Here is a 17480-nt window from a genome sequence, read left to right on the forward strand (position 1 = left end):
ACAATAGATATTTTAGATCTGATCAGAAAGTCTACATTGGTTCCCTCATCAAGTCTCAAATTGGTTCCCTCTTCCAGTCTGGAATTTTGTTAGGAAACCAGCTCACCAAAAAGATAGAAAGATAGATCAACGCCTTAGAATTCAGCCTCTTCGAGGGGGCAACCTCCTTTACATTACACAAATGAACAATTTTTAGATGATACATATGACAAGACCTCCTTTCTACATATAGGAGTTTAAGAGGTCATAATATAATCAGAGCCGACATAACAATAATAATCTAAGGGAACAATAATAAGAATAATGGGCTTCTATGGGGCACAATAATAACAATATGGGGACTACATGGGCACAAAAATATAATAAGGGGTTTTTACTAATAACAATAAGGGATTACGCTAGTATGATAGGGTCCTAACATGCCCCTCTCCTTCAGAAAGTGTTGTCCTCAACTCTTGAGTAGTTCTTGATGCTTCTGTATAAATTCTTGTCCTCCCATGTGGACTCTTCGGCAGGTAAGTTATTCCACTTGATGAGATACTCTGAAATTGATCTATTTCGTAGCTGTCGATTTCTCGGTTCTGTGACTGCTTCAGGTTCCAATATGATTTGTTTGAACTGGGATCTTCTGCAACTTTTGAATGAGTTCCCACTCCTTTGGGAATATGGATATCTGTAAGGCCTGATGTTTGGAGTAAAACTTCCTGGAATCAAATCAATAGCATGATCATTATCATGAATAGGTAGCAGGCCTTTGGGAGTCTCAAATACCTTGGAATGATTGTCCAAAGAATTTTGGAGCTCTGGAGAAATACATGATTTCGATGTGGGATCCTCTAGTGAACATAATTGTGCAATTACGCCATGTAGTTCTTTATTTAGAAGCTGTGTCATGCTGTTAGAGTTGATTATCTTTCCTGGTTTCCCTTCGATACCCCTCAATTCAACTTCCTTTCCTTCCCAAAAAAATTTCAAGAAAAGTTCTTGAAAATTAAAATCTATCGTACCCAAAGATTGTAGCCATTGGAGTCTTACTAAAACATCAGCACCACCCATTGGAATGGAAAGCATTGGGCTATTCAATACATATTCTACCATGGATAGCTTGATATTATGGAAATTTCTAGAGAAATTTATCGTTCCTCCACTTGCAACCATCACTTGACACTCTGGTGTTGGATATAGGAAGAAATTCAATTCCTTGGCTATCTTAAAATGAATAACATTATGGGTACTACCCAAATCAATCAACACTCTTACCTTTTTCTTCTTGATATATCTTTCTATCTTGATAGTTTGAGGAGTGGTAATTTCTTCCAATGCATTACAAGATATGGTCGGATTCATTTCTTGATGCTCGATGTGATCTTTCACTACTTGAACATTTTTCTTCTTGAGATGTCCTTCTATATCGATAGTTTGAGGAGTGGTAATTCTGGCCAATGCATTACAAGATATTGTTAGATTCATTTCTTCTTTCTCGATGTGATCTTTCACTTCTTGAACCTTTTTCTTCTTGATATGTCATTCTATCTTGAGATTTTGAAGAGTGGTAATTCTTTCCAATGCTTTACAAGATATGGTTGGATTCATTTCTTCTTTCTTTGGGGTGGGTTCCTGGTGTATATCCTCTTCTTTTGATGTTTCTTGATTCTTTTCTTCCTCCTCTTCATAATATATGTAAAATAATTTCTTCTGAGGACACTTATGACCTTTAGTGTATTTGCTATAACAATTGTAACAAATCCCTTTTTCTCTTTTTTCTTCCAATTTTTGTGGTGTAAAACTTGCAGGTTGTGGAAGGCTAGGAGAAAAAACACTTTCATTATTATAGTCGTGAGTGGTGGGATTCCTTGTTTCCATAATTTTTCTTTCAATTTTTCTTGCCAACCTGAATGCCTTCTCCAATGAATCAAGTTCCCAAAGACGAACCTCATGTTGGATGTTATCTGTTAAAGTCCCTATGAACACATCAATCCTATGCTCCTCTGGAATATCATTTACCTTTATATTCAATTCTTGGAAGTCCTCAATGTGTTCCATCATTGAACCCTTTTGTTTGAGATTTATCAATTGGATAAAGAAAGTGTTGCTCTTTGTATCCTCATAATGTGCTATCATTTCCTCCATAAAAATTGACCAAGTGACAATTTGTTTACGAGAGCAAAGCCATTGATACCATACAAATTGATTGGGTTCCAAAGATAAAGTTGCAATGCGTACCTTTTGTGTGTTTTGCACATTATGGAGATGTAAATATTGCTCAGTATGTAATATCCATGTTACAGGATCCTTGCCATCAAACTTCATCATATCGATATTTGGAACACGGTGGGTCTTCAATACAACATTAGAGTCTATGAAATCATGATTAACATTTCTTTTTTCCTCATCATGAGTTTCCCCTCGTACCTTTTTTCCATTAGGAAGTATTTCTTGTAGCAACTTTGTCAAACCTTCCATGTCTTTATTCAAATATTCCATGTTGCCTTTTAGTTTTAATTTTATACCATCGATCTTAGATTCCATGTCATTCTTCAAACCATTCATATGGTTGAATGTTATCCTTTAAAGTCCATATGAAGACATGAATCATTTTCTTCTCTCGAATATCATTTACCCTTATATTAAATTTTTTGAAGTCCTCAATGTGCTCTACCATTGAACCCTTTTGTTTGAGATTTATCAATTGGCTAAAGAAGGTGTTCCTCTTTGTATCCTCATAATGTGTTATCATTTCCTCCGTGAAAATTGACCATGTGATAAGTGATTTACGAGAACAAAGCCCTTTATACAATAAATATTGATTCGGTTCTAAATAATTAGATGCAATACATACCTTTTGTAATAGTGGCACACTGTGTAGATCAAAATATTTCTCTATCTGTAGTATCCAATTTACCGGATCCTTGCCATCAAACTTCCTCATCTCATTTTTTCTTGATTTTGGGAGCTCAATCTTGAAACGACTGTAACTCTGTACTTTTGAATCTTTAAGTTCTAAAATTACGACCTGCGATAGCCCTCTACGTCCTATTTCCAATGTCACCTGTCTGATCAAAATTGGATTCTCCAATAAATATTTATGCACAATATCCCAAGATAACCTGATTATATACCTTTTCAGAAGAGCGAACTCGTATAAAGTTCCACATGTCACTTTTTCGACCTACGGACCTGAAATTGATACGCATAAATCTACAGGATGTCCTCTTTCTCTAACTTCTTATGAAACTACAATCTGGTGATTAGAAAGAAAGGTATGATGATTTTCCCATGGTCACCTATTTGGGATGTAATGCGAGAGCCTGCAGAAACCCTAAATTTCTTGGACTGTATTTCTGCAAATATAGCGAAACAAGATCTCAAATTCGGGCCCGTGCTTCCCCACAAGATCATCTCAAATGGGTTTTAATTTTAGAGTCTGAACCTTTGTAGAAAGCAAATTATAGCGACAAGTTCACGATGACCTGTTTGAGATGAAATTACGGAGCTTGCAAAAAAGCCTAACTTCCATAGATCATATCTCCAAAAATATAGTGATACAAGATCTGAAATTTGGACCCGAGCTTCAGTATGATTTCTGCTCAAATGGGTTTTTGTTGTAGCTTCTGAAATGTCGCAGAAAAAATGTTATAGCGAAAATTCCACGAAGACATGTTTGGAGCAGCCAAACCCTAGAATCCAAAACTCTCATACCAAATGTTAGGAAACCAGCTCACCAAAAAGATAGAAAAGATAGATCAACACCTTAGAATTCAGCGTCTTCGAGGGGGCAACCTCCTTTACATTACACAAATGAACAATTCTTAGATGATACAAATGACAAGGCCTCCTTTCTATATATAGCAGTCTAAGGGGTCATAATATAACTAGAGCCGACATCACAATAATAATATAAGGGCACAATAATAACAATAGTGGGCTTCTATGGGGCACAATAATAGCAATATGGAGACTACATGGGCACAACAATATAATAAGGGGGTTTTACTAATAACAATAAGGGATTACACTAGTATTATAGGGTCTTAACAAATTTCCCTTTTCGAGAGTGGAATTGCAGCATATCTTTTAGATCTGATTAGAAAGTCTACACTGGTTCCCTCGTATTGCAATAGATCTTTTAGATCTGACTAGAAAGTTTACATTGGTTCCCTCATCTAGTCTGCATCAGATCTTTTAGATCTGACTAGAAAGTCTACATTGGTTCCCTTGTCCAATCTCGAAATGGTTCCCTCTCGAGTCTGGAATTACAACAGATCTTTTAGATCTGACCAAAAAGTCTACACTAGTTCCAATTCCAACCAGCTCAAGATGATGCTCTTGGCAGTATTATTTTATTCTTTCTCTCTCACTGGTACTGCCTCTTCTCATGGGTGGTACGACCTCTTCTCATGGCTAACCCCTCGTTGTTCACCTCTCAGATCTTTATCTCTAGCTTTCTAGAAAGAAAATTCATAATTGCCCCCCCAACCCTGGTTGTTCACCTCTGAGATCCTTATCTCTAGCTTTCTAGAAAGAAAAGTCATAACTGGCCCCCCAACCCCCAATTCTCTGGAAGTTATTCAACTTAATTCACAAGTCCCCAAAATTAATTTTATTAGAAAATCAACTAATAATTAACAACAATTTCTTTAAACGAGTCCTTACATAACATTTGTTACTCAAAGTTAAATTCAAAAGTAAATGACAATAGTATTTAAAATATTACACCCCGCGAAGACTGAGGATGTTACAATCTCATCAGTGCTTGCTTATTTTATTTTTTTTCTTTCTAGTCTTTTTTAGGTAGTAGATATCAATGGCTTATGTTTTTTTCCCATTAAAATCACTAGTAGATCTATGTTTGGCAATACCACTTAATCACTTGTAGCTCTTTTGTTTCAACCAAAAATAATTGTGCTAACAAAATCCAGTTATAGTACCAAAGAATAATTTAATTTTAAAATAGTTTAATATGTTGGGATAGTGGATCAGTGCCCATATTCGACTGCTTGATAATAGCCAAGATGTTGTAACCATGGATGCATATAAAGTTAGATTCCATTGTTAAATGCTGCAATAACCTTAATTTTAACATGGGGGATCACTTTGATAACAATGTTTTAGTGTTTATTTTTATTTTCTGTATTTTTCAACAACTTTTAATATTTCATTATTTCATTTTGTTTATGAGGATTAGTAGTAAGAATGTTAAGTGAAATTAAGAAATAGTATAAATTTTTTATATATAATTTTGAAAAAAACTATTTTTTATGTAGAATAGATAGATACAAAAATATAGTTGTATTTTTAACATTGTTATATTTATGATATATTTGACAATAAAATATTTTAATCTATAAAGAATTTTTCGGAAGAAGTCACATTGAAGATTTTGGTCATAACTTTTCGGACCAACAAGTGTGGTTTATCCAGATCTAGGAAGAAGGTTAAATAGGGAGACAGGTCAACCTAACAGCTAGAAGAAAACGACTATGTTTGACTAGGGGAGGGAAAGGAGAAATGTTTAATAATATTAATTTTTCTTTTTTAATTTAACAATTCATTAATATATATATATATATATATATATATATATATATATATATATATATATATATATATATATATATATATAGATAGATATATAGATATATATATATATATATGTATATGTATAGAGAGAGAGAGAGAGAGAGAGAGAGAGAGATAATATTTATATCTAAAAATAATAATAATATTAATAATAATTATTGATAAAACTAATACTAACAAATAATATTAATATTAAATTATATATCAATATATATAAAAATCACTAAAGATTAAAAACTAGTAAAAATGTAATTATAATGTTACTATAAATATTAATAATACTAATATCTATATACTATTATCTATCAACTAATGGATATATTTGATTAGGGTTTTAATAGTATTTAATTCTTTTTATTATATATATATATATATATATATAACTTAAAAGAGTAAAAGCTAATTTTGAATATATATATATATATATATATATATATATATATATATATATAGATATATATATATAGATAACTAAGGATTAAAAGCCAATAATAAATTAATTATAATATTACTAAACATATAATAATATTTATATTTATATTATTAATAATAAAATTGATAATACTAGTAGTAATCCTAAAAAAAATATAAATACAAAGGGCTTTGACAAAGATGGAGAAAATTAAGAAGAGAGGACTAGCAGCTCCTAATTTTCCCACTGTCATCCCTATTAATATTACTTGAAGACCTCTCAGTTTCAATGGCTTCCTTGAATGTTAGCGATAACCCTAGCCTCCTCAATGCATATATAATGCTTAGTTTTCTCTGCATGTACCGCCAAGGCTAAGGATTTGGTCGTCCCGTGCTTGATATTTTATTACGCCGAGTACACCAGGGAGATGTCATGTAAAGTTAATGTAAGTGTAGGAGATATATGAAAAAAGTAAAATTATTTAACTATATACAGAAATAGGTCTTGAATAATGGGCCTATCATAACCTACAGACATATATATTAATTAAACTGTGGACCTTGAACTTATATGCGATTGGAGTCATCTATGGAGGTGGAGGAATTGCCTGGACGACCAAAAGTGGCTAGAATCCGCACAAAATAATGTCAAAAAATCTTGTAGAGGGATTGTTTGAATCATGTTTTAGATGGTGGAAATGGATTGAGCACCATAAAAAACATCTAGGACACCTAAAATTTTGACGTTTAACAACTATAACTTGGATTTACAAAAACGATTGTTGGATTTTCTCTAAATACGATCAGAATTTCCATAGCTTTCTGGGCAATTCCTCTGGCTAGTTAGACTGCAGCTATATGATTGGAGTCGTCTACCGAGGCGGAGGAATTGCCTAGACCACCAAAAGTGGCCCGAATCCTTGCAAAAAAATTCAAAAAATATTGTAGAGGCAGTCTTTGAATCATGTTTTGTATGGTGGAAATGGATTAGGCAGCATCAAAAACGTCTAGGACTCCTAAAGTTTTGAAGCTTAACAACTATAACTTGGATTTACAGAAATCCTTGCTGGATTTTCTCTAAATATGACCAGAATTTCCATAACTTGCTGGGCAATTCCTCTAGCTAGTTAGACTATGGCTATGCTATTGGAGTCGTCTACCGAGGCGGAGGAATTGCCAGGATGGCCAAAAGTGGCCGGAATCCGGGCAAAAAAAAATTAAAAAATTTCAAAAATTCTTGTAGAGGCAGTCTTTGAATACTATTTTTCATGGTGGAAATAGATTCAACACCATCAAAAACGTCTAGGACACCTAAAATTTTGAAGTTTAACAATTATAACTTGGATTTACAAAAATCCTTGCGGGATTTTCTCTAAATATGACCAAAATTTTCATAACTTTCTAGGCAATTCCTCTGCCTAGTTAGACTACGGCTACGCAATTGGAGTCGTCTACCGAGGCCCTTAAAATCTTAATAACTGTGTATGTGCAAGACCGCGACCGTTAAAAGCTTAAGAACTTACATCGTTTATTTACAGGTTGGATCTATTTCCTCTCGTACACAAACTTGTTTACAAACACAATTGTTTAATTATATGAAAGTAGATGCCACCTTGTATAAGGTTTTCTAATACCCAGAAATGGGTCGTAAACTAAGTAGGGTTCTTACAATTTTTCTGATACTACTCCAGACTTAGTCATTAGAGAGTTTTGGGGGTTTCTCATCTATGCAAAATCTTAAGTTATTAATGTATAGATGGTTCTCTACTTTGGGTTTGGTTATATCTACATGTTCTTTCTGTCGAGAGTTTGGTTATATCAAGATGCAAGTTTTTCCGAACTGCAATATTGTTCTATTTTGGAGCTTATATAATATATGTCCTCAACCATTTGTTTTAGAAGGTCTGTTATAATATATCTATTTTTTTATTTGAATGGTGGATTTGGTAGGGGAGGGACGCCATTACCTGTGCGCCCTCCCCTCCACCTAGCCTACGAGCATGCGACGTTGTACGACACGCATCCAGCTTGGACTGCCACATGTTGTGCAGCGTGTCAGGCCATAAAACTGCAACTGCTAACCTACCGCCCGCTCGTTTCTGCCTTTACGCTATGATGTGTCATTTGCCTTTGGGTTTTCTATTCGGGTCCGATGTTTGTTCGAAGCCCTCCACCGACGATGGCGTGGGAGGGCTCCATTACCTGCGCATGATGTCCGCCATGGTTGAGCTCATGTCCACCATTGTTTGCTTTCACGAATCCATGGTTGGAACAATGTTTCTGTTGTTCTTGTGGTTTTCCGCCTGCAATTGTTGTTCAGTCCGGACCATTGGTGCTTTAGGGTTTCTTGGGTGGTTGTTTAATTCACGCTATTTGTTGTTCGGGAGGAGCCAATACCAATTTCAGCCAGTTCGAGGTCGAAGGTGGCATTTACAGGTAATTGTAGGTTTTGGTGGTTTTTGTGTGGTTTTTTTGGTTTTTTTTTCTCCATTTTCTAATTTCCCATTTGTTGCAGGTGTTGCAGGTGTGGTATGTGTGGCGAGCACTGGAGAAGGTTCGCCGAAGGTGTGGCAAGCTTTGGACTTGGACATGGCTTCTATCCGGTAGGATTTTAATCCTACCAACCATTTTCTGATGTGTTTTTCAACACCTCACCTAGTGTTTTTCAACACCTCACCTTGTTTATTGGAATTTTTGTTAAATTTGCAGATAGGTTTTGGGTTTTGTCAATTAATCCATGGGATGTTGTTGCTTTTCTGACCTATATCACTAAAAATTGGTTTTGTTAATTAAGCCATGGGATGTTGTTTCTTTTCTGACCTGTATCAGTACTGCAACTTCTATGTAGAGTTATGTCATGGGTTCAATCCTTTATACTCGTTTTCATGTAGCTCCAATGTTGGTAAATTATTATGTTCTTTTGTGATGTTTTTTTGAAAAATCTAATGTTGGTATTACCAATGTATACCCTGATTAGGGCAAGTCAAGTCATCTACTTCATATCTTTGAAGTTTGATATGTGAATTTTCAAGAGTCAATGGAATGAGTGCTTAGAAATGATCAAGTTTTATGTTTTTTAGTAATGAGTTTTATTCATTCATCTTTTGTTTGGTTGGATGTTGTTCGGAGAAGCAGACCCGATTGTACCTAGGGACTTATTTCGGTTTAGATGTAGGTTTCCGAGAGTGATGTTTTTTTGTCAAAATCACTTGGATTTTTTCCTTCACTTTACTTCTTTTCTGGAAAACATAAACTTGCATTGTTGCTGCCTTTTGTCAATAATCCCCGCAAGTATCTTAGTGGTTTGCATAATGATATAGTACATGAATTGGTAGTAGATTTTGAACTTCAATCAATACCGACTTGTGCCACCTTGTTCGATGAACAAAAGAGGGCTTCATAATTAGCTATGAAAAACTTGGCCTAAGGATGCCAGTGTGGTAGTTTAATGCTTTCTTGCTTTGCTCATTTAGAAAATGTAATCAATGGAAAGAAACTCTTGTAATGAAAGTTCTTGTTTTGGTCTTGCGTGTCTAGTGCATTTTGCAGGATATTATTGGTGAGATACCTCACCTAGTTCGACCCTATTTTGGATGCATAGATCTTACATACGTGAACCGCCTATTTTGAATACTCACCCTTTTGGTAGATCCATAGCACCCTTGTAGACAACTGTGCTATGTTGCTAACTGATAGATTACAAATAAAACCTATATTGTAGGAATGGTTTTTGACTTTCTTGCCATATTATAGGCTACCTTTCACTATTGGAGTGTGAACAGAGAATGTTTTAATGACATCCTATTCCTCCTTGGATATCCTTTGCATTTATGGGAATTTTCTTGTGTAACCAAATTCCTCCATGATAGGTTTGCAATAGTAACAACCTTACACTCTTTATCATCATCAAAGAGTTTCAAAAACATGGGATAGGTAAGACAACGGTAATACTGGATTTGAATAAGCAATTGAATGACTTGAAAATATTGGTCCTCACATCCTTCAATTTAAGTGCTTCGGTTCTTGAGTTTAGATGTGCCCAAAGAGATTATTTTATGTTCGAACTCATGTAATTTGACAAATCTGGCCCTATTGACTTATCTTTTATTGTTTCAACTGCCTTTCGAGCTTCTGTACCATTCCATATAATTTATTAGTGCTTGTAGTAGCTTGGGTTAGGTCCCTAAAGACTATCTCCCATGTCTGACTATGCCATTCAATTTTGTCTATCACATGCATTTTGTTCGTTTCCTTGGAACAATTCTTAGCTCAATTATTTTAAAACTATATATGACTACATATTTGATTATATTAAAATTAGATTTGTTGGATTTGTTTACTTATATATGGTTGATAATTTATTTGCAGCTCTGTGTCTTATTATCTCAGTGTTTCAGGTTTTATTCAGCAAATTTAAATAATTATTACTTCAAAAATGAAGAAAATGACTTCAAAGAGTCCACTAGTTCCAATTGTAACTCTTTATGATCTTTGTGGAGTACATATGTTGTGTAGGCTTTAAGTTTAGTTCAGTTTTGAGGGTGCATGCATGGTCTGTTTTTCAAATAGCATAAATCCTTAGGCTGTCCAAGGTGCTTTTATGGGAGTTGTCTATTTCTAGATGAGAGCTTAGTTCTATAGGAGGCACCAGCAGATTTGCCTGATGTGTAGTTATCCATGGAGGTAGGGTGTACTAGGTGTTCTGAGTAGGGTTACGGTTTGACACAGTGAAACCAATTCTTATTGCACGTGTTTAGAGACATTATTTTACCTTATTATGTTATCTGAGAAAGGAAATGTAGGGTGCGCCATTGTGTTGGTTAGTGAGTTTTGGTTTTGAGCTATTGTTGTGTATTAAATTCTTTTTGTATTCAATAGAAGATGGATGTGTTCGAGAGTTAAGATATTTTACAGAAGTATTTGCTTGTAGGTAAGCTTACTTAGATCTACGTTATTATTTCAAAGTTGAAAAACTGCTTACAGTGGCCTGCTTTCTATGATCCTTGTTGACTGCAATGAATAATTAGATTTGAAGCATATTGCTACTATGACTTAATAAATACCCTAAGACAATAATAATAAGCCCAAGACCATTACACATTAGCCATAAGAGGCTAATAAAGTCATATGTTTTTCTGTTGGTGACTTTCCAAGTGTTTTTCTAAGGTCTGGTATATGTTTTCTGATATCTGAAATATGCTTTTCGAGATCTGGTGTACTTGTTTCAGTAAGAAGAAATCAATTTGCTAAGGTTTAATATCCATAAGAAATCACTTATCAGTCTTGGGAGCATCATTTTGAAGCTAATGGTGAAGTATTAAGAGATTTATTTTGTGAAATATTGTTCATCTTTGCAGTGAAAAAACAAGCCGCAAGACATAATATGAATTGACATAACAATTTCAAAAGGGGAATAAGTATCTAATTTATCATTGTAGCATATTTTGTGGACTGATATCATCTCTCTTAAATATTTCAGAGGTTGGTGTATTTTTTGAGCCATTGGTTAATGTCTAACTATTATGTTTGCATCCATTGGTTGGTAGACTTCGTTGGTTTCTCTTTTTGTCTTTCTTATTTGATCGTTGCATGTTTGCATCTCATCTCATTGCAAAACATTACATTGACATTCTGATTTGTATTTTTCATATAACACAACATGTTCTAGCTACTCTTCAGGAATATTAACTCTTGCATAATATATCCTTCCTATACTTATCATCATTCCAAAATTGTTCCATTATTAAAGTAGAGAAGGAATCTTATAGAAGTCAGATCTAAAATTAACATAAAGGTAACTTTTGTGCATGGCTTTTAGTTTCTAAATTAGCTACTTTCAGTTGAGGGTTGCTAACATTTACTTTTCCTTCCACACCATCATCTTGGTGATAGGCTTGTGGATGTGAATGAACTTCGTAAGAATTTCAATTAATTATTTTGAGATTGTGTGGATGTGGATGATTGCTTCAACTTTCCTCGTCATTTAAAAAAATTGATAGATCCCAAGCAGTTCAGTAGGTATTTGTCCTCTTTAATCTGTCTTTTGTCGGGGCAGAGGTCAAATTATAGTAAGGGACCTAGCAGGATATGAGACATGGAACCTAACTGGATGGTTTCTTCTTTTGATGATTACTTCCTCATCATCTAAAAGAACTGCTAGATCCGAAGCATTTCAAGCATCGTCCTACTCTCAGGCATCATCACCCCTAGCTTCCTTTTCAGTTTCCCTTCATGTTGTTGCAATGGACCATGCCACTATACAGGTGTATGAAGGATCACATCGACATATCCTCCCTCTCATTCTCTTAGCTCTAGATGTTGTAGGTAAGCTAACTTAGATCTAGGTTATTCTTTCAAAGTTGAAAAACTGCTTACAGTGGCCTGCTTTCTATGATCCTTGTTGACTGCAATGAATAATTAGATCTAAAGCATATTGCTACTGTGACTTAATAAATACCATAATACAATAATAATAAGCCCAAGACCTTTGCACATTGACCATAAGAGGCTAATAAAGACATATGTTTTTTTGTTGGTGACTTTCCAAGTGTTTTTCTAAGGTCTGGTATATGTTTTCTGATATCTAAAATATGCTTTTCGAGATCTAGTGTACTTGTTTCCTTAAGAAGAAATCAATTTTCTAAGGTTTAATATCCATAAGAAATCACTTACCAGTCTTGGGAGCATCATTTTGAACCTAATGGTGAAGTATTAAGTGATTTATTTTGTGAAATATTGTTCATCTTTGCAGTGGAAAAAGAAGCCCCAAGACATAATATGAATTGACATAACAATTTAAAAAGGGGAATAAGTATCTAAGTTATCATTGTAGCATCTTTTCTGGACTGATATCATCTCTCTTAAATATTTCAGAGGTTGGTGTATTTTTTAGCCATTTGTTTCAGATCTAACTATTATGTTTGCATCCATTGGGTGGCAGACTTCATTGGTTTCTCTTTTTGTCTTTCTAGGTACTAGCATTTCTTCCACTGTAATAAATAGTCTTTCAATGTTAATAATCAATTTTTTATAAACATGTGTGCTTAGCTCGCAAATAAAGCTTCTTTACAACCAACCAAGATGTTGTTGGCTTTTCAATGTAGTGAATGCATAGAACCATAATGTTGTTAGCGTTTCAAAGCAATATAACAACCTAGGTTGAAAGCCAAAATGTTTCTGTGACAAGAAAAAGACACAATCCATCCAAAATCCACATCATAATGTGGTTACAACGAAAAACATATGACACCCCTATTCTTTATGGCCCTGAGAATCTTGAGTGCTAAAACTCCCAGAGTTACTTTCTTGAGCCAAGTAGGTTGGCCTACCTATCAAGGGTTGATTAGGAAATGGTTGATTGCTGCCATATGATTGACTCCAATTTGCAGCTTCCAACCATGGAGGTATTGAGTACCCATACCTCACACTTGCACTACTGACCCCTGCATTAAGTGGAGGTGTGTAATGAGCATACATGGAATTAGCACCAACTCTGGTAGGAATAAGGCAAGTGGGTAAACCCTTTGTTTGATAGTGAGGCACTTGAATTTTTATGAGATCTTGGAATAATGGTGTATTATCTGCAATGGAGTCTAATGAGTTTGAAATAATCATGGTTTCATCAGCTATTCTTGTATCATTGTCAACCATATTGATCATCCCTTGTTCCTTTTCAAGCATTTGTTGTGCCTTTCGTTTTTCCTTTTCCTGTCTTGCCATTTGCTTTTGTTGGTCCTTAACTTGCCTTGCTTTATCTCTTTCAATCCTTTCATCTGCTTGACGTTGTGCTGCAACAATCCTTGTTGCCTTCTTCTCCTTGACTAGATCCTTCTTTTTTTGTTTTAATTCTTGCATTTCAAATTTCTTTTTTTCAGAATCAACTAATAAGTTGATATAGTCCTCTGAGGTGAGTAACTGTGAGCTTCGGCCCAGACGAAGACTACCCGGTGCACCTTGCTTTTTTTAATTGATACTATCTGTACTAGTAGCTTTAGGAACCATCCAAGTGTCTTCTCCACCCCTCCCACCTGCATGTCATTGCTTGGTACTTCCCTTTCAGTATCTGTTGGAACTGATTGAACTATATCATTATCTTCATTTGATGCCTCATTATTGCCTTCATCTTCTTCCATTGATCTATTGTCCACAAAACAATGAACAATTTCACTGTTCAATTATGCCGGTTGTGAGGTCATGTTCATGCTTTCTTCATTGGTTGTTGGGACACTATGTGCATACATATTGATCATTGTTTCTGCTAGCCATGAAGGTGGGGTTACTTTGCTTGGCAATGTCAATTGGTCATTGTCAACTTCATGTTCAACAATATCATTAACAATATCAGCAATAGGAATTTCATGTTCTTGAGTTGGTGGAACGATCTCCATGTTACTGCAAATTTGTTCATTGTTATATTGTGTTTCACATACAGTTTCATAATCTTCAGCATATAAGTGTCCTTGAGACAGGGAAATCATATTACCAGCTACAACAACATCATCTTGGTCATCTACTTCTTGCACTTCAACACCTGTTTGGGCATTCCCTTCTTCTTGACCATCCACATGAAATGCTTCGCTATAACCAGTATCATTCATAAGAGCATCATAGTTCAGTGGCCAGATTCCTATCCTCCTAAAGCCAGCCTTGATATTTGATGGTGTCAAAGCCCTTTTAAAAGCTTTACTTGGAAGCTCTGCTAGCTCAAACCTTTTCACCTCAACCCCTAGATTATTTGCCATCCATGCAGCGCGCTCCAACCTGAAATAGTTCTTGAAAGGGCCAAACACACTAACATCAAGGGGTTGCAATCTATGAATGGTATGAGCTGGCAATGTCAATAGGTCGATGCCTAAATTGTTTGCTTCCTCAATTCTTTGTATAGCCATGTGGCTCCCATGGCCATCTAATAGTCCGTTATTAGGCGAGACACCACCTGGTACCAATGCAAAAAAGTGAAAAAGCCAACTTAAAAATAGTTCTTTAGTCATCCATGCATGGGGATGTGCAACCATGCATGCACCTAGTTCGCAGTTCTGTATATAGTTTTTCAGTTGATTTTTACCTTTGAATAGATAAAATCCTGGGATTGAAGTACCAATTGCATTGACACAACATAAAATAGTTATCCACTCCCTGCTCTTGGGCAAAATATTTGGCACATTTCCGCTCCCTCTCTTGGCAATTACCCGTATGCCACAATTCCTCCCTTCCTGTAAACCTATTTCATCATAGTTCCATATATGGTCTGCTCCATAAGAATGTTTATCGTAAGCACTAGAAGGTGTGTCATAGAACTTTTGCACAACTGCAGGGAGGTAAATTTAATGCTCTGCCTCTGTCAAGGCCCTCAGCAGTACGCAATACAAGTTTTGGATGCCTTTTCTTAAACCCAAAGCACCATGACTTACCAAGAAACCCATCTTTGAATGGGTTTGGCCTCCCTTGATAGATTTGAGCAACTATTGATTTGAGTTGTATCAACTCTAGCCCATGTCCCAGTTGGGCCATCTCTTTACACCACTCAACCACCTCGGCCTCCTCCTCCTAAGTCATAACTGTAAGAGGCCCTCTACGTTTTGTATGAGTCAGTCCATTTATCCAATAATGTATTGATGAGGGAGGAATACCATGTTTTTTTGCAGATGCCTGAACTGTGTATCCATGAAACTCTATGTTGTTAATTGCAACTCACATTAGTTCTTTTGTCCATCCTCTTATAGCACTGATCTTTTTAGTTGAGCTTGCCCCTTGGACTATTGTTGATGGTGGTTCTGTGGCTGATGGTGTGTTAACATCAGCTGCTGTCACATGGTCATCCTCAACAATGTTCCCTGGTGCATTGTTGGCATTGACATCAGCTAGCCTCTCATCATCAGACGATGTGCATCACAGTTGCGCGCCCCTTGTCACTCTCCTACCACTTCTCCTTGTACGAGCAAAGTAACTTCCTTTTGCCATAGATGCAACAACCTGTAAAATTATTGCATGCATTTAGACATTAGAATATTTGTAAATTATGCTTTATTACTTCTGCAAAAATACTTTTCCTTTATTACATGAAATTATCAGCATGTATGTTACAGGAAATCGAATTGCATTACTTCGTAGTCTCTCATTGTAAATTACTTCGTAGTCTCTCAATTGCCTGCCTATTCATTAGTTTAGCAACTTTAATATGGATTCAAGTAGGATTCTATGATAGTTGTTTCAAATATCATTTTCCATTTTTTTTGCTATTTGGCATTGCCAAAAATGTCTCAGTACTGTAAATTCTCCATCCCAGTCCATGGCCACCATTCCAGGTATTCATCTGTTTTCATAATGAGAGTAAATGTTTAACTTTCATAGGGTAGTGTCAAAATTTTGCAAAATGTCATTCCAAGTAAATCCATAGTTCATCAACTTAGAAACTTTTATATGGATTCAAGTAGGATTCTATGATAGTTGTTTCAAATATCATTTTCCATTTTTTTTTTTTGTTTGGCATTGCCAAAAATGTCTCAGTACTAAAACTTCTCTGTAGAGTTATGTCATGGGTTCAATCCTTTATACTCATTTTCATGTAGCTCCAATGTTTGTAAATCATTATGTTTTTTTGTGATGTTTTTTTGAAAAATCTGATGCTGGTATTACCAATCTATGCCCTGATTAGGTTGAGTCAAGTCATCTACTTCATATCTTTGAAGTTTGATATGTGAATTTTCAAGAGTCAATGGAATGAGTGCTTAGAAATGATCAAGTTTTATCTTTTTTAGTAATGAGTTTTATTCATTCATATTTTGTTTGGTTGGATGTTGTTCGGAGTAGCAGACCTAATTGTCCCTGGGGACTTATTTCGGTTTAGATGTAGGTTTCTGAGAGCGAGGTTTTTTGTCAAAATCACCTGGATTTTTTCCCCTGCCTCTCTTCTTTATTTGGTGGGGGAGACCAAAATGATATTGGAACCCTTGGGGATGGCTTGATACTCTGTCTATCCCATTAAGGGTTCAGTGGTGAAGTGGGATTTTGTTTTTGTAATGGAGATGAAATTGTTTTGTGTTTCTGATGTTGTTTCTTGTTCACGTGGCTTAGATTCATTTGAAATGCTGTTTTTTGCATGTATTAATATCCTTACAATGGATCAGGGGTTTTGATACATAGCCTGAGTGTTTTTGTTTTAAACCCTTGTAAATATATCTTTTCCAGATTCCTGGCAGAGTCCACAATTCTGTGTCGTAACTCTTCATGGTTTTCATGGAATCTATATGTTGTGTAGGCTGACAATGCCACCCATTAATACCTAACCTAAGGCTTTTTGCTTTAAACACTTGTACATCTATCTGTGCTAGATTCCTTGAAGAGTCCACTAGTTCTAATTGTAACTCTTTATGATCTTTGTGGAGTACATATGTTGTGTAGGCTGACAATGGCACCAAATGACCGACAATCTAACACTTGCTTATAAATTATTATATAACCCAAACCCAAAGTGATCCAAGAAATTTTGC

Source organism: Pinus tabuliformis, chromosome J, assembly GCF_031772625.1.
Source record: "Pinus tabuliformis cultivar Carrire ecotype Pingquan chromosome J, CPIR1, whole genome shotgun sequence".
Taxonomy (NCBI): domain Eukaryota; kingdom Viridiplantae; phylum Streptophyta; class Pinopsida; order Pinales; family Pinaceae; genus Pinus; species Pinus tabuliformis.